This window comes from Lygodium microphyllum, unplaced genomic scaffold, assembly GCF_053477565.2.
Source record: "Lygodium microphyllum isolate KBCC unplaced genomic scaffold, Lygodium_microphyllum_v1.1.10 scaffold_60, whole genome shotgun sequence".
Classification (NCBI taxonomy): Eukaryota; Viridiplantae; Streptophyta; class Polypodiopsida; order Schizaeales; family Lygodiaceae; genus Lygodium; species Lygodium microphyllum.
Window position 1 is genome coordinate 1 of NW_028229543.1, and position 16,245 is coordinate 16,245.

Genomic DNA, 16,245 nt, shown 5'->3' on the forward strand with positions numbered 1-16,245 from the left:
AGAGATAACTGAGATCCAGAACCTTGAGAGAATGCCTCGTCTAGTGGAAAGATTATCTCGAGGAGGATGCCACTTGGGTAGATGAGGTCACTCTCAACCACCAATATCCTAGTTTATCTCGAGATGAGGACATCTCGATTCCTTCAAGGGGGAGAGAATGTGACATTCCCAATTTCTAAGCACACGTTCTTCACATGAACCACCTCTTGATAGGAGGTCATGAGAATAATAAATTGAAAATAAGGGAATTTTTTTTATTTTCCCCCTTTTTCCCCCAGCGACTATCATGTTGGAGGGGAGGGGAATAGCAAGGATGACTGAGCATCCTTGCTGGATGCCTGAGGGGGGGGGGGTGAACCCATGCAGGATGCCGCGTGGGGGAGGAAGGATCCCCTCCCCTCACCTATATAAATCGTGTGGAGTGAACGGAGGAGGGAGGCAGAGCGAGATCGATGCCAATGTGCCATGATGCACCGTGAGGAGAGAGGGAGTTGCGACAAACTGTGGAGGCTATAGTGGAGGAAGGAGTAATGAAGCATTGAGTGTCGTGCTACGTCGTGTGGAGGAAGGAAGCAGAGAGACAGCGCTCTATTTGTGAAGGGAGAGGAGGACTGGAAGTCGATGCCATGCGGCCATGCTGCAGGACCGGGATGACGCCGTGCTGAAGTAGTGGGAGGAAAGAGGGAAGGGAGAGGTCGTGTTGGTGAAGCCGCCACCGTAGAGCCAGACACTGACGGACAGAAGGAGAGGCCGCGAACTGACCGCTGTCGTGCGAGCCATCCCACCTTCCACTACGCCAATTGCTGGGCTGCTGCCGTTGATGCCGCATGCTATCGTTGAGCTCACGTGTCGCCACCAAGACCTGAATCGTCGTCATCCTCTTCCACGTCATTATTATCCTCCCTCTTTCCACGTCGGAGCTGCACACCTTAGAAGCTTCATAGAAGCTTCTTTAGGAAGCTTCTAAGGGGGCTTTCTTAAGCCCCCTTCTCACCAGACCACCCACAAGCCCATCCCTAGCCTCGGGATTTTAAGAGAAGAAGAGGAAGAACTCTCAAAGTCTGCATTGCCCCAAGGCCATTCACAAGAGCCCTTTCCGCGAACACCCTCGTAAGGCCTCAATTTTTGAAACTCCATTCATAAAATCCCCATTTCCAAGAACTTTGTAGAAGCCCCATTTCCACAAACTAAGCTCCAACTCCGCAAGGCCTCCCATAAGGCCAAATTCCTCCTCTCCCACAAAAAGGTCCAAGCTCCAAACCCTCAGGCCCTCAATAAGCCAAATCTTGCAAGCCAATACTTCTTCAAGGATCTATACTTCAAAGGGGATTTTCGCGAAAGAGGGAGACGGGCCAAGATCATAAGATTGCAAGCCAAGGCAAGAAGTTCGAAATCCATGAAGGCTAACCAAAGATCGAATTCACGATGGGCCCTAAAAAAAGTCACAAGGCACAACCACAAAAGGTTCTTCTCCTAATATTCATGTGGATATCTCCCCGAGCCCCCAAGTCCAGGTTTTTACTAATTTTGATTCCACGCAAAAGCATTGCATTAATCACGATAACTTCATGGATTAGGAAGCACCTATGCATGCTTAAAATCACCTAGTCAAGTTAAATGCAACTGGAAATAAATCAACCATTCGAACAATGATTAGAATTAGTTCATGACATGAAATTGGGTCATTGGTATTTTCCATATAAAGATATTGTCTATCCATTTAACGTCCTTAATAGTATGTTGCCTTGTCATGCATGTCAAAGTGACGGCCTAGAACACCTATTGCCTATCATTAAGGTTGAGATTATTAAAGTGCTCCTTTGACTAGGCATGGAAAGATTAATTGCACGTCACATTTTTAGACAATTCTTCATTGCATGATTCATTAGGGAAAGTCCTTAACCCCGTAGGAAATAGAAGAGCGTAGAAATGATTCTAGGAATTTGCGTGTGGCATGTGATTGTAAATTGGAATAGGTCAACTCTAGTTTTTTTTGGCATGAATTTCACTACGTTGTAGTCAGGAAAGGAGTGCATGTTGCACATTTGTCATATGAAAAAATTCATTCATCAAGAGTTGTATTTAGGGAAAGGCTGCATGGTTTATTGAGGCATGAAATCTTAAAAGCTTAGAAAAAGAATTGTGGGCATGATTCTTGAATGCAAGTCCTAGTAGGATCAATGGAAGTTATACCGCAATTTAACATGCGTTTTGATCTTAACAAGAAAAGTTAGGGTTATTGCGAATTTAGGGGTACGTAGAAGCAATGAATCACGCGTTTAGGTGAATTGTGAGATGTTACAACTAGCTTTCTCCTTTAAGAGCAAGTTAACATCTCTAGGGATGGTTCGTCCTTGTCACAAGACAAGTAGATCCAATTATCTAAATCGCCTAACCCGCAAGGGATTCACATAGGATGGCTCAACTGATACGATAAATAACCCAAGTGCTAACTAGGGTTTAGCACGTTAAGGACCCAGCCTAGTTTTGCACTTGTTGCCAAGACGAAACCCTTGAACCAAAGGTCCTACCCACATTCATGGAATGTAGGGAAAATTGGACGCTCGTGCATAAAACGATCTAAGGTTTTCTACCCTAAGGATCACTCGTTCATATGATGAAACTCGGATTGAGTTGAAATCCCTAGGACCCGAACATTGTCGACCTATTGTAATTAGGAATGGGTTGGGTAAGAAGACACCCTAAACCCCACTCTTGTCTAGAGATAATTCCATGACCAGAAAATACCGTTTAATGAGTGAAATGATCCCATGGAATAGATGCGACACTTGTGCCACAAGTTGCAACGTCGTATGGACTTGTGGTTTGTTCACAAGAGAGTTTTTCCATTCCTTAGAATGAGGTTGGTAGGTTCTTGTGCAAGTTAAACTTGCAAGAGGATGAGTAGTTATCCTATTATATCACCTTTCTTGGGAAAATTTGCCAAGGTAAGGGAAGTTAGGTATTTGCTTGGAAGCAAATGATCAATTAATAAATTGGAGTGACATGGTCGCTAGGATTTACTGTTAATAAAACTTAAGGTATTGGTTAAGTTGGGTTAACAGGGTATGGCCCTAACCCAAGGACAAAAGGGTGAACAAACAAACCCTTGGGGATCTTGCCAAGTCGCAATTGATCCCGGATCGAATGCTGGATGCATTCAGAGAGAAGGATTCACTCCTTAACAGTTGGCCAAATAAACGACCACTAGAATTGATTGTGCTTGTAACAGTTTAGAAAGCACTGTTTGCATTGTTTGCTCAAAGAACTAAAGGATGAAATGATATCTAATGCTTCAGGTTGAAGGCCTGAAGGGAGAGGCAGCTTCAGTTACCCCCGACTGCCTCCCTGACCCTAACCAAGGGGGTTGTTGACCGCGACGGGAACGTGGACCGAACCCGCCGCGAGAGGTCTTTCTGTTGAGCTCTACTTGGAGCAGGAGGACGCTTGGATGCAAGGGGGGGCTTTGGCCGTAAATCCCTCGCCTTCCGGGTCCTTCACAAGAGGTTAACGTGACTTGGGATTGGATCTCGAGGCCCCCAAACTAGTTTACGGGCGGAAGCTTGGAATAGTGATCCCTGGGGATTACTGGATAGCCTTCGGGCGGATTATGGACAAGCCTACAGGCGGAACTCCTTGTATTTCAAAGATAAAATGATGAAATGATAATAAAGAATTTGTTTGATATTGTTTTTCTATGTCACGTGATAAGATTACGTGAAGGAACCAGTGCTTAACATGATTAATTAAAGAAGCTGATTGTTATATGTCAAATTAATGTGTTAGATAATTACATAACTAAAACAAACCGAGGAAAGTGCGGAGGATGGACCATGGGTCCGTCCTACGATTGGGTGGTCCCGGTTAGCCAGGAACTTTTCTCAAAAATCTCGAAGAACAGTGGGAGGATCATCGTCAAAGAAAACGAATAACGAAAACAATGACCTAGAGTTATGTCTTAACCGATTTACGCTGCTTTAGGGGAACGGAAGGGGACTATGCCTTATGGCAGAGAGGTTGAGCTTTGCATCCCCCTCGTTTCCCATTCTCCTTGAACCAAGTGCAGCATAAATCCGCTTTGGAGTTGGCGTTTCTGCGTAAAGTAGTACGCTTGGGTCCGACACTAGTGGCTGCTAGATAATGACCAATCAGGATAACATTGATTCAGGTCGATCCTAAGTGGGAACGGCCAGGATACTTCCACTACGTGGCAGACGCGGGAAGACCTAGATCGCAAATTCCGTAACATTCCATGGGAATGCCAAGCGGAGCTTTCTAGACATCCTTTCCGATGGACTGCTAAGACGTGTCCTGGATGATTCTAGTGGACACGTTACATTTCTTGTGGCAAACATTACTCCTAATGCCTTATACTATTTATTTAGTACGAAATTTCTAATGGCTAGTAATCACAACATTAATTTCTTGATTATCAATCCATTCATAATTTTGTGTAAGTTAATTTTAAAAATACCATACTTTATTAGAATGCAACAAAACTTCATAGAAACACCCCTTAGGTGACCAACAACTCATCATTTGTTTTTTAGAAGAAAAATGCTGGTAGAACCATGGTCTGAACTCTAGCGTTAGAGCCACTTTTGTAGTAAAAATTGGCTCTAGGCACTAGACTTTGGATCAAGGATCTATTGGATTTTTTTGAAAAAACAAAGCATGGCCCCTTGGCCATCCAAAGAGTGGGTTGTGAAGTTTTGTGGCATTCTAATAAAAGATTATAAATTTACAATCATTTGATGGATTGTGTGTATGCAACTACATTAACCTAACGTAGGGGTATAAATGGATTAGAAGTCATTTTTCTTCTCATTTTCACATCTTACTTTCATTCCTTTCTCCATTATCACATCCTAACCTTTATCTCTCCTCCATCTTGCCTATTTTGAGCTTGCATGGCATGCACAAGCAAGATCTTTAGCATTTCCTAGCAAAGACTTTGTACTAAGTCTAACCTAGAGTGCAAGTTGTAGTCTCCTTTAGTATATCAATAGATGTATCCCCTAGAGCACAAAGACCACCCTAGAAGAAGAGGAGAAGAAGATTATGTGGCACTATTGTCCGATGAGAGATAATATCTAGTGAGGCTATGAGTCCCTTATCTTGAAAACATACTTTTAGAAGGTGATTCAAAAAAGTAGGTAGGACTTATAGTTGACCAAGTTGGTAAGACATTGTGGGAAGACATCGGGCATGAATGAATGGTTGCCCATTGCCACACAAGAGGACTACTATAGCTAGAGTGGCCCTGCAAATGGCTATTGAGGGGTTTTCATTGAACTATTTGATAATACATAGCTACCGACCATCCGTGTAAAGTATGTTACAATCCATTGGACAAATATATAAACTTTATAATTATTAATTGGCATCAACATAGCAAGGGAACTCATCGATAGGTGTAAGAAACTTTGGAAAGCCAAAAGATTTTGTATACTTTGTGATAATGGAATATATTTGTATTAAAGACATGAGGAGAAAATGTATGAAAAGAAATAGTGAAACAAAAAATAAATTAGCCCTATCTTAAAACCCTTAAGTTTTAAACCATTAAAGAACTATTCACATATAATGTTTAGTTATGTTTTTATGTAACATCTTTATACATTAATATTTATATATAAATGTGTCAATTCAGTACTTTTACATTGTATCAGGTATACATATGGAAGGAGCTCCCCCCCATCTCCTTCCCCTCAATACATGTAAAGTGCAAAAAGTACATGCACACTCAACCAACCTTCATTGTAGGGAAGATGCCTTCCAATCCATCCCTAGATGGATGTGTCAATATATGCATCTTATTACAATTTGAAAACGTGTGTATACAAGTTCAAAACAATCAAGGCTAGGAGAGATCTTTCTCTCCTCCATTGTGTAGTAGGGCGCATGCATCTTATCTCAAATTTAAAATACATATAAACATGTTCAAATAGTTTAAGATATAATTGTATAAACATATGGCAATATAAAAAGTATCAAAAAATTAAAAGATTAGAATTTTATGATTTTACAAATCATGTATGATTTGTTAGTCAAAAAAATCAAAAAAAAATTACAAGTATTTGATATTAGAAGTTGTGGAGTTGGGCTTTTTAAGGAGACTCCACAATTTCTAAAATATATGGAGCCACAAACTTTCCAGTGGTAATTGTATCCTCAGCTTGGATTTGAATCTTTGTACCATTTAATTTGCAGCACAAGCTAGTGGGTGGATTCTCCATTAACATTATGATTTACTAGTCTATTATACTCAAGTATGATTTATCCTCCATCTATATTACTTAGCTTTTGCAACCTTCACAAATGATAGTAAAACCTATAACTATACTATCACTTGTGTCTTGACCAAGGCACAACAATTCATCCTTAAGCATCCTCCATCTACGATACTTGAAAACAAGGTATGAAGTATGTTTAACAAAGTACTTGCACTTCAAAAGAAGAGCTAGTTGATTCCTCTCAAAGTAATAAAATAGTCAATTGAAGAGAGTAAAATTTTACCTAAAAGCCATGTCCCTTGTTATGACTCAACCCTATATAAATTCATGACTATCGATGATTTTTAATGTCCAATTTGTTCCTAGAATCCTCCTAGATCATAACATGAAATTGCTATCACCCGTATAAGCACGCATCTAAGCTTATTTCCACCTCATGTAGAATACATCATCAAAAGATCATGGAAAAGGAGCATGTAACCATATACATCGTGCTGCAAAAAATCCATAGTCCCACAAGTATAAAGTGAAATAATGAACCCATAATACCTTGTAAGTAAACTTGTAACCTCCTAAGGTTCATAAAGTAACATCAAATACTCCCACATCACTTGTGCAAGTTGTTCAAATGGTTTTAGGCCATAAAACATACTCACATAAGCTCCATCATCATAGGCATAAAAGCATACTTGCCCAATCAATATCTAGCATCCAACTTGTCCTACTTTGTAGCATAAGTAGAATCAAAGGTGAAGTAACCTCACCCCCTCTAGCTTTGGAACTAGTATTATGTATCCATAAATGGGCTAGCTCCTACATAAGATTTTCTAGAATCACATTCAATAGCTCCATAGATATGAGCTCAACAACACTCACCTCTGGTGATACTAAGTCCAACTTACCCTTATCATTCGTATTATATAGTTTCATATGCAAAAACTTCTTCACATAGACCATCATATTTGACATATTTCTTACAACCTTTTCATTATCAATCTTATCTTCTTGAGAGCAACAACATATCTATAGTTGGAACAAACATATATAGTGACACCATCTCAATGTCTTGTATGCATTCCACATGTACATAAGATTGGATAGCATCTATAACTATCAGATCAATATCATTATTGTGGTATTTTTTGTGTGTAAACAAAAGCTACCTCAACTCAAGTAAGAAGAATTTAGTCATAGAGAAAAGATAATTTGTAGAAGAAGAAGGCAATAAGCAACAGAAATCAAAGGGACAAATAAAACCTAACTATGAAATATATTTCTTACGAATGAGCTAGAACTCAATCTTTGTAGAGTATATGCTTTCACTTGCAAACTGTAGATTTGAGGCTATGGCTTCGAAAATACCCAATTTAATTTAGATTATAAGATTCATTGTCTACCAAACATAAGATCAAACATAAAATAATAGATATGAGACTCAAAAACAGACCCAAACTTATATTAGAACACTGTGGCACCAAACTGGCCCACATAGACCAACAATACCCTATTCTCCAGCTTCCTAAAGCCTTTCGTGGAGCCCCATAATATTTGATTTAATGTGCTATAGAATTAGAATAGGAATACCCCAAAATAGTCTATATAGAGCCCCTATTCAAGACAATAAAAAGTCATTATCTCCTCCAAATTCAAAATAGAATTATGAAGTTTTCTTGTGGCAGACATTACTCCTAATGCCTTATACTATCTATTTAGTATGAAATTTCTAATGGCTAGTAATCACAACATTAATTTCTTGATTATCAATCCATTCATAATTTTGTGTAAGTTAATTTTAAAAATACCATACTTTATTATAATGCAACAAAACTTCATAGAAACACCCCTTAGGTGACCAACAACTCATCATTTATTTTTTAGAAGAAAAATGCTGGTAGAACCATGGTCTAAACTCTAGTGTTAGAGCCACTTTTGTAGTAAAAATTGGCTCTAGGCACTAGACTTTGGATCAAGGATCTATTGGATTTTATTGAAAAAACAAAGCATGGCCTCTTGGCCATCCAAAGAGTGGGTTGTGAAGTTTTGTGGCATTCTAATAAAAGATTATAAATTTACAATCATTTGATGGATTGTGTGTATGCAACTACATTAACCTAACTTAGGGGTATAAATGGATTAGAAGTCATTTTTCTTCTCATTTTCACATCTTACTTTCATTCCTTTCTCCATTATCACATCCTAATCTTTATCTCTCCTCCATCTTGCCTATTTTGAGCTTGCATGGCATGCACAAGCAAGATCCTTAGCATTTCCTAGCAGAGACTTTATACTAAGTCTAACCTAGAGTGCAACTTGGAGTCTCCTTTAGTATATCAATAGATGCATCCCCTAGAGCACAAAGACCACCCTAGAAGAAGAGGAGAAGAAGATTACACGGCACTATTTTCTGATGAGAGATAGTATCTAGTGAGGCTATGAGTCCCGTATCTCGAAAACATACTTTTAGAAGGTGATTCAAAAAATTAGGTAGGACTTATAGTTGACCAAGTTGGGAAGACATTGTGGGAAGACATCGGGCATGAAAGAATGGTTGCCCATTGCCACACAAGAGGACTACTACAGCTATAGTGGCCTTGCAAATGGCTATTGAGGGGTTTTTCATTGAACTATTTGATAATACACAGCTAGCGACCATCCATGTAAAGTATGTTACAATCCATTGGACAAATATATAAACTTTATAATTATTTGGCATCAACATAGCAAGGGAACTCATCGATAGGCGTAAGACACTTTGGAAAGCCAAAAGATTTTGTATACTCTGTGATAATGGAATATATTTGTATTAAAGACATGAGGAGAAAATGTATGAAAAGAAATAGTGAAACAAAAAATAAATTAGCCCTATCTTAAAACCCTTAAGTTTTAAACCATTAAAGAACTATTCACATATAATTTTTAGTTATGTTTTTATGTAACATCTTTATACATTAATATTTATATGTAAATGTGTCAATTTAGTACTTTTACATTGTATCAGGTATACATATGGAAGGAGCTCCCCCCCCATCTCCTTCCCCTCAATACATGTAAAGTGCAAAAAGTACATGCACACTCAACCAACCTTCATTGTAGGGAAGATGCCTTCCAATCCATCCCTAGATGGATGTGTCAATATATGCATCTTATTACAATTTGAAAACGTGTGTATACATGTTCAAAACAATCAAGGTTAGGAGAGACGTTTCTCTCCTCCATTGTGTAGTTGGGCGCATGCATCTTATCTCAAATTTAAAATACATATAAACATGTTCAAATAGTTTAAGATATAATTATATAAACATATGGCAATATAAAAAGTATCAAAAAATTAAAAGATTAGAATTTTATGATTTTACAAATCATGTATGATTTGTTAGTCAAAAAAATCAAAAAAATTTACAAGTATTTGATATTAGAAGTTGTGGAGTTGGGCTTTTAAGAAGACTCCACAATTTCTAAAATATATGGAGCCACAAACTTTCCAGTGGTAATTGTATCCTCAGCTCGGATTTGAATCTTCCTACCATTTAATTTGCAGCACAAGCTAGTGGGTGGATTCTCCATTAACATTATGATTTACTAGTCTATTATACTCAAGTATGATTTATCCTCCATCTATATTACTTAGCTTTTGCAACCTTCACAAATGATAGTAAAACCTATAACTATACTATCACTTGTGTCTTGACCAAGGCACAACAATTCATCCTTAAGCATCCTCCATCTACGATACTTGAAAACAAGGTATGAAGTATGTTTAACAAAGTACTTGCACTTCGAAAGAAGAGCTAGTTGATTCCTCTCAAAGTAATAAAATAGACAATTGAAGAGAGTAAAATTTTACCTAAAAGCCATGTCCCTTGTTATGACTCAACCCTATATAAAGTCACGAGTATCGATGATTTTTTATGTCCAATTTGTTCCTAGAATCCTCCTAGATCATAACCTGAAATTGCTATCACCCGTATAAGCATGCATCTAAGCTTATTTCCACCTCATGTAGCATACATCATCAAAAGATCATGGAAAAGGAGCATGTAACCATATACATCGTGCTGCAAAAAATCCATAGTCCCACAAGTATAAAGTGAAATAATGAACCTAAAATACCTTGTAAGTAAACTTGTAACCTCCTAAGGTTCATAAAGTAACATCAAATACTCCCACATCACTTGTGCAAGTTGTTCAAATGGTTTTGGGCCATAAAACATACTCACATAAGCTCCATCATCATAGGCATAAAAGCATACTTGCCCAATCAATATCTAGCATCCAACTTGTCCTACTTTGTAGCAAAAGTAGAATCAAAGGTGAAGTAACCTCACCCCCTCTAGCTTTGGAACTAGTATTATGTATCCATAAATGGGCTAGCTCTTACATAAGATTTTCTAGAATCACATTCAATGGCTCCATAGATATGAGCTCAACATCACTCACCTTTGGTGATACTAAGTCCAACTTACCCTTATCATTCGTATTATATAGTTTCATATGCAAAAACTTCTTCACATAGACCATCATATTTGATATATTTCTTACAACCTTTTCATTATCAATCTTATCTTCTTGAGAGCACTTCAACAAATCTATAGTTGGAACAAACATATATAGTGACACCATCTCAATGTCTTGTATGCATTCCACATGTACATAAGATTGGATAGCATCTATAACTATCAGATCAATATCATTATTGTGGTATTTTTTGTGTGTAAACAAAAGCTACCTCAACTCAAGTAAGAAGAATTTAGTCATAGAGAAAAGATAATTTGTAGAAGAAGAAGGCAATAAGCAACAAAAATCAAAGGGACAAATAAAACCTAACTATGAAATATATTTCTTACGAATGAGCTAGAACTCAATCTTTGTAGAGTATATGCTTTCACTTGCAAACTGTAGATTTGAGGCTATGGCTTCGAAAATACCCAATTTAATTTAGATTATAAGATTCATTGTCTACCAAACATAAGATCAAACATAAAATAATAGATATGAGACTCAAAAACAGACCCAAACTTATATTAGAACACTGTGGCACCAAACTGGCCCACATAGACCAACAATACCCTATTCTCCAGCTTCCTAAAGCCTTTCGTGGAGCCCCATAATATTTGATTTAATGTGCTATAGAATTAGAATAGGAATACCCCAAAATAGTCTATATAGAGCCCCTATTCAAGACAATAAAAAGTCATTATCTCCAAATTCAAAATAGATCAATCTACTTCTTGCATCAACATTAGACTTCCTATTATTCCTGTTTAAAGAAATCATTTATAGTCATTGAGATCATAAATAAGACCTCTCATGCATATGCAAAGAATCAACATGTCTTTGAGTCTTTGCTATTCTTTTCATTTGATTTTGAACTTGCCCAATATGCTTTTTGCCTTGCTCAATCGGCTAGAGTAAGGGCAATATTTCATGCCCATAATATATTTTGCAAATCACAAGGGAAAAGACTACCTAATCTAGTGTCTTACTTATTCTCATTCTTTTTCTCCCAACATCCATAAAATGGTCATTTACTTGGCCAAGAACTAGTTTTTCTCACTTAAGATTCATATTGAGGTATAAATCCATTTTCCACTTCATGATAGATGACTACATAAAATGTAAATTCAACATGGATCCCATAAGTTTTTATACTAGATATAGAACCACATAACATACAACCCCTCTAAACCTGCACTTACTCTAGCATGTGCCACTTATCTTAGTCTTCATCATGATCAAGATCTTTTTCTTCATCTTCATTATCTTTGTCCTCATCTTCTTCTATGCTGTTCTGAGTAATTTGAGTTTCATCTTCTTGTTGTTCATAAGTGGAAGAATCTCACCTCTTAAATAGTTTGATCTATTTTCCAAGTGTTGTCCACCTCAACAAGAGAACATGTTGCATTTGTTTGTTGCCATTGTTATACTTCTTCAAGGAGCCACTTTGGTAAAAATAGCTATTATGTTTACCAACCTTGAAGCTCTCATATTCCAAAGTGGGCCCTATATTGATGTGCTTGGTTAAAAAAACGTATTGTGGAGGAAACAAATATTTCGGGGAAAGTACTCTAGAAAGAGAGCATTTATTTATAATAATTGCTGGTCACATTAACTTTTCTTTATGCTACTAAAGTTTGAAATATTTGTTTCTAAATATTTGACATGTTTTGACAAAAAAATATTGCAACAAGGGAAAACGTTGATCACTAATTTGTCAATTTGAGCATTGCCATACTAACCAATGGTATCACACACCAAGTCTAGTTGAAAATGTGATTAGAAGTTCTTTGATTTCCCTTGGGGATCCAGCTCACCATTGAACATGGAGTAATCTAAGGTGGGTTTGTAGATAGGTTAAATCTATCCACCTTAGATCAAACCTATCTACAAACCCTATATTGATGTGCTTGGTTTAACGTTTGATGTGCAAGGTTTAATCTAAGGTGGACATGGAGTAAAAGACTTGGGTAATGGAGGCTTACTTAGACCTATGTACAAACCCATGTATGTTTCTTGTGCATGTGGAGGTTCAAGCTAGCATACCTCTTGATCAGAGGGCCATATATTATCCCAAGTCTAGATCAAATAGTGTGGGAGCCTACACATGATGGGTATGCCCTATGGTTCCTATCTAAGGTTCTAACCATGTCCTTATGGTTACTCAAGTAGGAACCACCACAAGCAACAATGGGGAAATGAATCCAAGTGTGCAAGAGAGTAATAAGATAAGTCCCACACTTAGGGTAGTGTTATGCTTCGAGCCTTTGAAGGTAAAGCTAACCATACTTTTAGCAAGTAATATGGCAAAGAAACATATCCCACCATATTGAGTTTACTGGTAAGACTCCAAGTGGCCTAAACATGACACAAACGTGAGAATCCACTGGAGAGTCTAGTCTTTGTGAAATTACTTAGAACATTGAGTAGATTGTGAGCATATCTTAGGCCTATTATACATCATAACGGACATATCTTAGCCTTTTTTACACCAACATCGAGCAAATTATGAGCATATCCAAGGCTGGTTACACACCATAGCGGACACAGTCTGTGCAAAAAGGTGGGTGTCGATTAGGTGGCATGTCACGACTCAATATTGCATGCTGGAAGTAACTCACAAGAGAACACGTTCATTAGAAGAAGGTGCATTACGGGGCAGTGTGGAACCACCTTAATCAATAACAAGAAATAAGAACGCATTATTTCTCAAGATCCGCGTGGGACGTACCGTAAATTCACGAGTCGGACGAACAATTAAAATGCGTTTATAAAGACGGATCTAGGAACATTTGCGTCGTTTAAACACAGCGAGAGAGGGGGCGATCGCCTGCGTTGTTGATTATCATAAAGGAGCCGTGAGAGTCTGCGTTATTTCCTTCGTAGGTTCTGTCTCAACATTGTCTGTTGTGTCTCATCATGGAGGACCGGTCAACATTGCCTGTGCCAGGTGCCCTCGGAAACACTTTGGAAGGGACGCCGGTACGTCTTTCCTCCGTGGCGGGAGGTTTTAATAGGCTGGAAGAAAAAGAAGGTACCCCCGAAACCCACAAGCGCATCATCGAAGAGGCCACTGTTTCTTGGTTCAAAGACCGATCGCAAAGCAGATCAGAAACGAACATCCAGATGGTCGTTGAGAACCTGAAGTTTGTGAAGATGTCCAGGCCCAATTCTGTGCTGCTGGAGTATTTTCCGGCGAGCCGTCGCGGCAGTAGCGGCAAAGTACAAGTGGAGCTTGTAGTTCCATCCACAGCTTTGCCGTGCAGGCGCAACAGGAGTCCCATGAATAATGAAGTCTTTCTGGTTACCAGCGTTTCGGGCTGGGTTGACCTAGTGCCTGTGAACGAGAGGCTGGAGAAAGTACTAACGTCAAGCATGTGGCCGGGATCAATAAACGCAGCCTTGGACGCTATTGCTAGTCAGCTACAGAAATTGGACCAACCCTGTCATGATGAGTGCAGCGACCAGCTGGACGACGATGACTATGGGAAAGAGGAATACATCGAAAAGGAGTTTGAAGAGCTGACGGATAATGATGATACTTTAGATGACGATGCTTTCTGTGTTTATAGTGAAGATGACTTAGTGGTCGAGGATCCTGAACCCCGTTTTGACCTGTGCGGCCGTGGTGGTGGCACACACGTAAATAATACTGGTAGCAGTCGTCTCGAGGAGGGTCTTGGCCGCGTCAATGAGTCAGAGGTGGCGCAGTTTAGTGTTCGCGGGTTTCTGCATGCCATGGCGGAAGACGCGGGGAGAAAGTGCAAGGAAGCCGCACTGCTCGCAGCGGCTGGCGAATTTTCAAAGACTGGCAAGTCAAGGCAGTGTACTGATCATGATATTTTGCGATGGTGTGCCGTCAGATCGGTTCCGAACGACTTGAGCGTGTGGCTTACTATGGGAGTGGGGGGTCTTGTCACGGATGATCACAAGGCGAGCGCTTACATGGGCATGCCGCCTTACAACATGGTGCGAATGATCTGGATTCGCCTTGAGTTTAGCAAGGACGTGTGGATGGAGCAGAGTCACGCAAGTGGCCGCATCACGCTACATTCATGTAAGGTTCTGGTTCCGGATGGTAGTTCTGGAGGTTTACCGTCTGTGGAGGTGGCCAAGCAATGGTACGGTACTCGGGTGCTGTTGCCGGATCTTGTTACCGCTTACTTTGAATTCCTGTATTATAATGGAGGCAGTCATCTCTCGACGGAGAGATGGCCGGCAGAGCTCCACAAAAACTCAAGTAAGGTCGTATTAATGAGCCAACTAATTAGGAGCTGCCTCGTCGACGTCGAGAGAGCAGCTGATAAATATGAAACAATATCAGATGTCGAGACCAACCCATTTGTTGGGCTAGTAAGTTTCTTGAAGGCTTGCTTCTCCTCGCCGCAGCACTGGTGCGTGGTGTGCTGGGAGACGGTGCCTTTATACGGAGCGAGGAGCTGCAATAAACCGCTTTGCCTGTTCACCATCGAAGAGCTCGGGCTAGTGGGACCCTCTGTCCTCCGAGCCGTGCAGAACAACCCGGTCCTCGTTGATCTCGAGCTGTCGCTGGCTACTGCGGCTGCCTGGGGACGAGAAAACCTGCAGAATTGGGTCGACGTTTTCGAGCCTTTCCCTCCATTCCTCTTGCAGGACAGGGAGGTTCGTCAGAGAAGTGGATACTTCGACGGCCCGCATGTCGAGGATCCAATGATGCGCATGCATCTGGCTGTGGCGCTGCGTCATGAGGAGTCATCGGTAGGAAATACATCGACGTCACGTGAAGCTGCTATGAGAACTTCCAACAAAAGCTTTCATGCTCTGGCAGGTAAATTAACAGATATCGCTGGCGTACGTCGCCCTTCTAGGAGGCTACAAAGTATGGTTGCCATCATCATCTATTTAATGAATTCAGCTCTTCTACCTTCATTCATACGAAGACAGCGCCTAGCTAGTCGTCAATTAAACGTTGGCTGATCGCGATGTTGCTTTTGTAGGTATGCTGGAGTCCTACCCATCCTTGGCAACCATGGCGGCCTGCTCGGATGAATCTGCCCTCAAGAGCCTCTTGTGTGAGAAATGGCGCGACTACTATGACACTCGTGATCGTAAAGTAGAATTTGAGGAGCTGACTACCAGGACGCCATGGGTTGCCTACAACCTCTTGTCCTTCTTACTTTCTAGTAACAGGTCAACAATGCGTCTCCTGCGATCAGGGCAGGATCGCAAACTGCTGGAAGACATCTCCGACATAGATAGTCAGCCAAAATCAAGGAGGATTGTCTCTAATCGATGCATCAACAACCCGCTAATAGGGTTCGCACTCGGTGATGATGATTGGGATGGGCGCGAGGATAACGACAATCCAGCTCTCTTAGAGAAGGAGGTAGAGATATGCAGCTACGAGTTCGCTATCCTGCACGACAGCCCTGAGAGGGAGGCTCACTTTAAGAGGAGGAAGAAAGAGACCGGTGGGGGCACAGTGTTCGCCTACCACGGAAGCGCAGCGAATAACTATTTCTCCATCTTGAGGAAC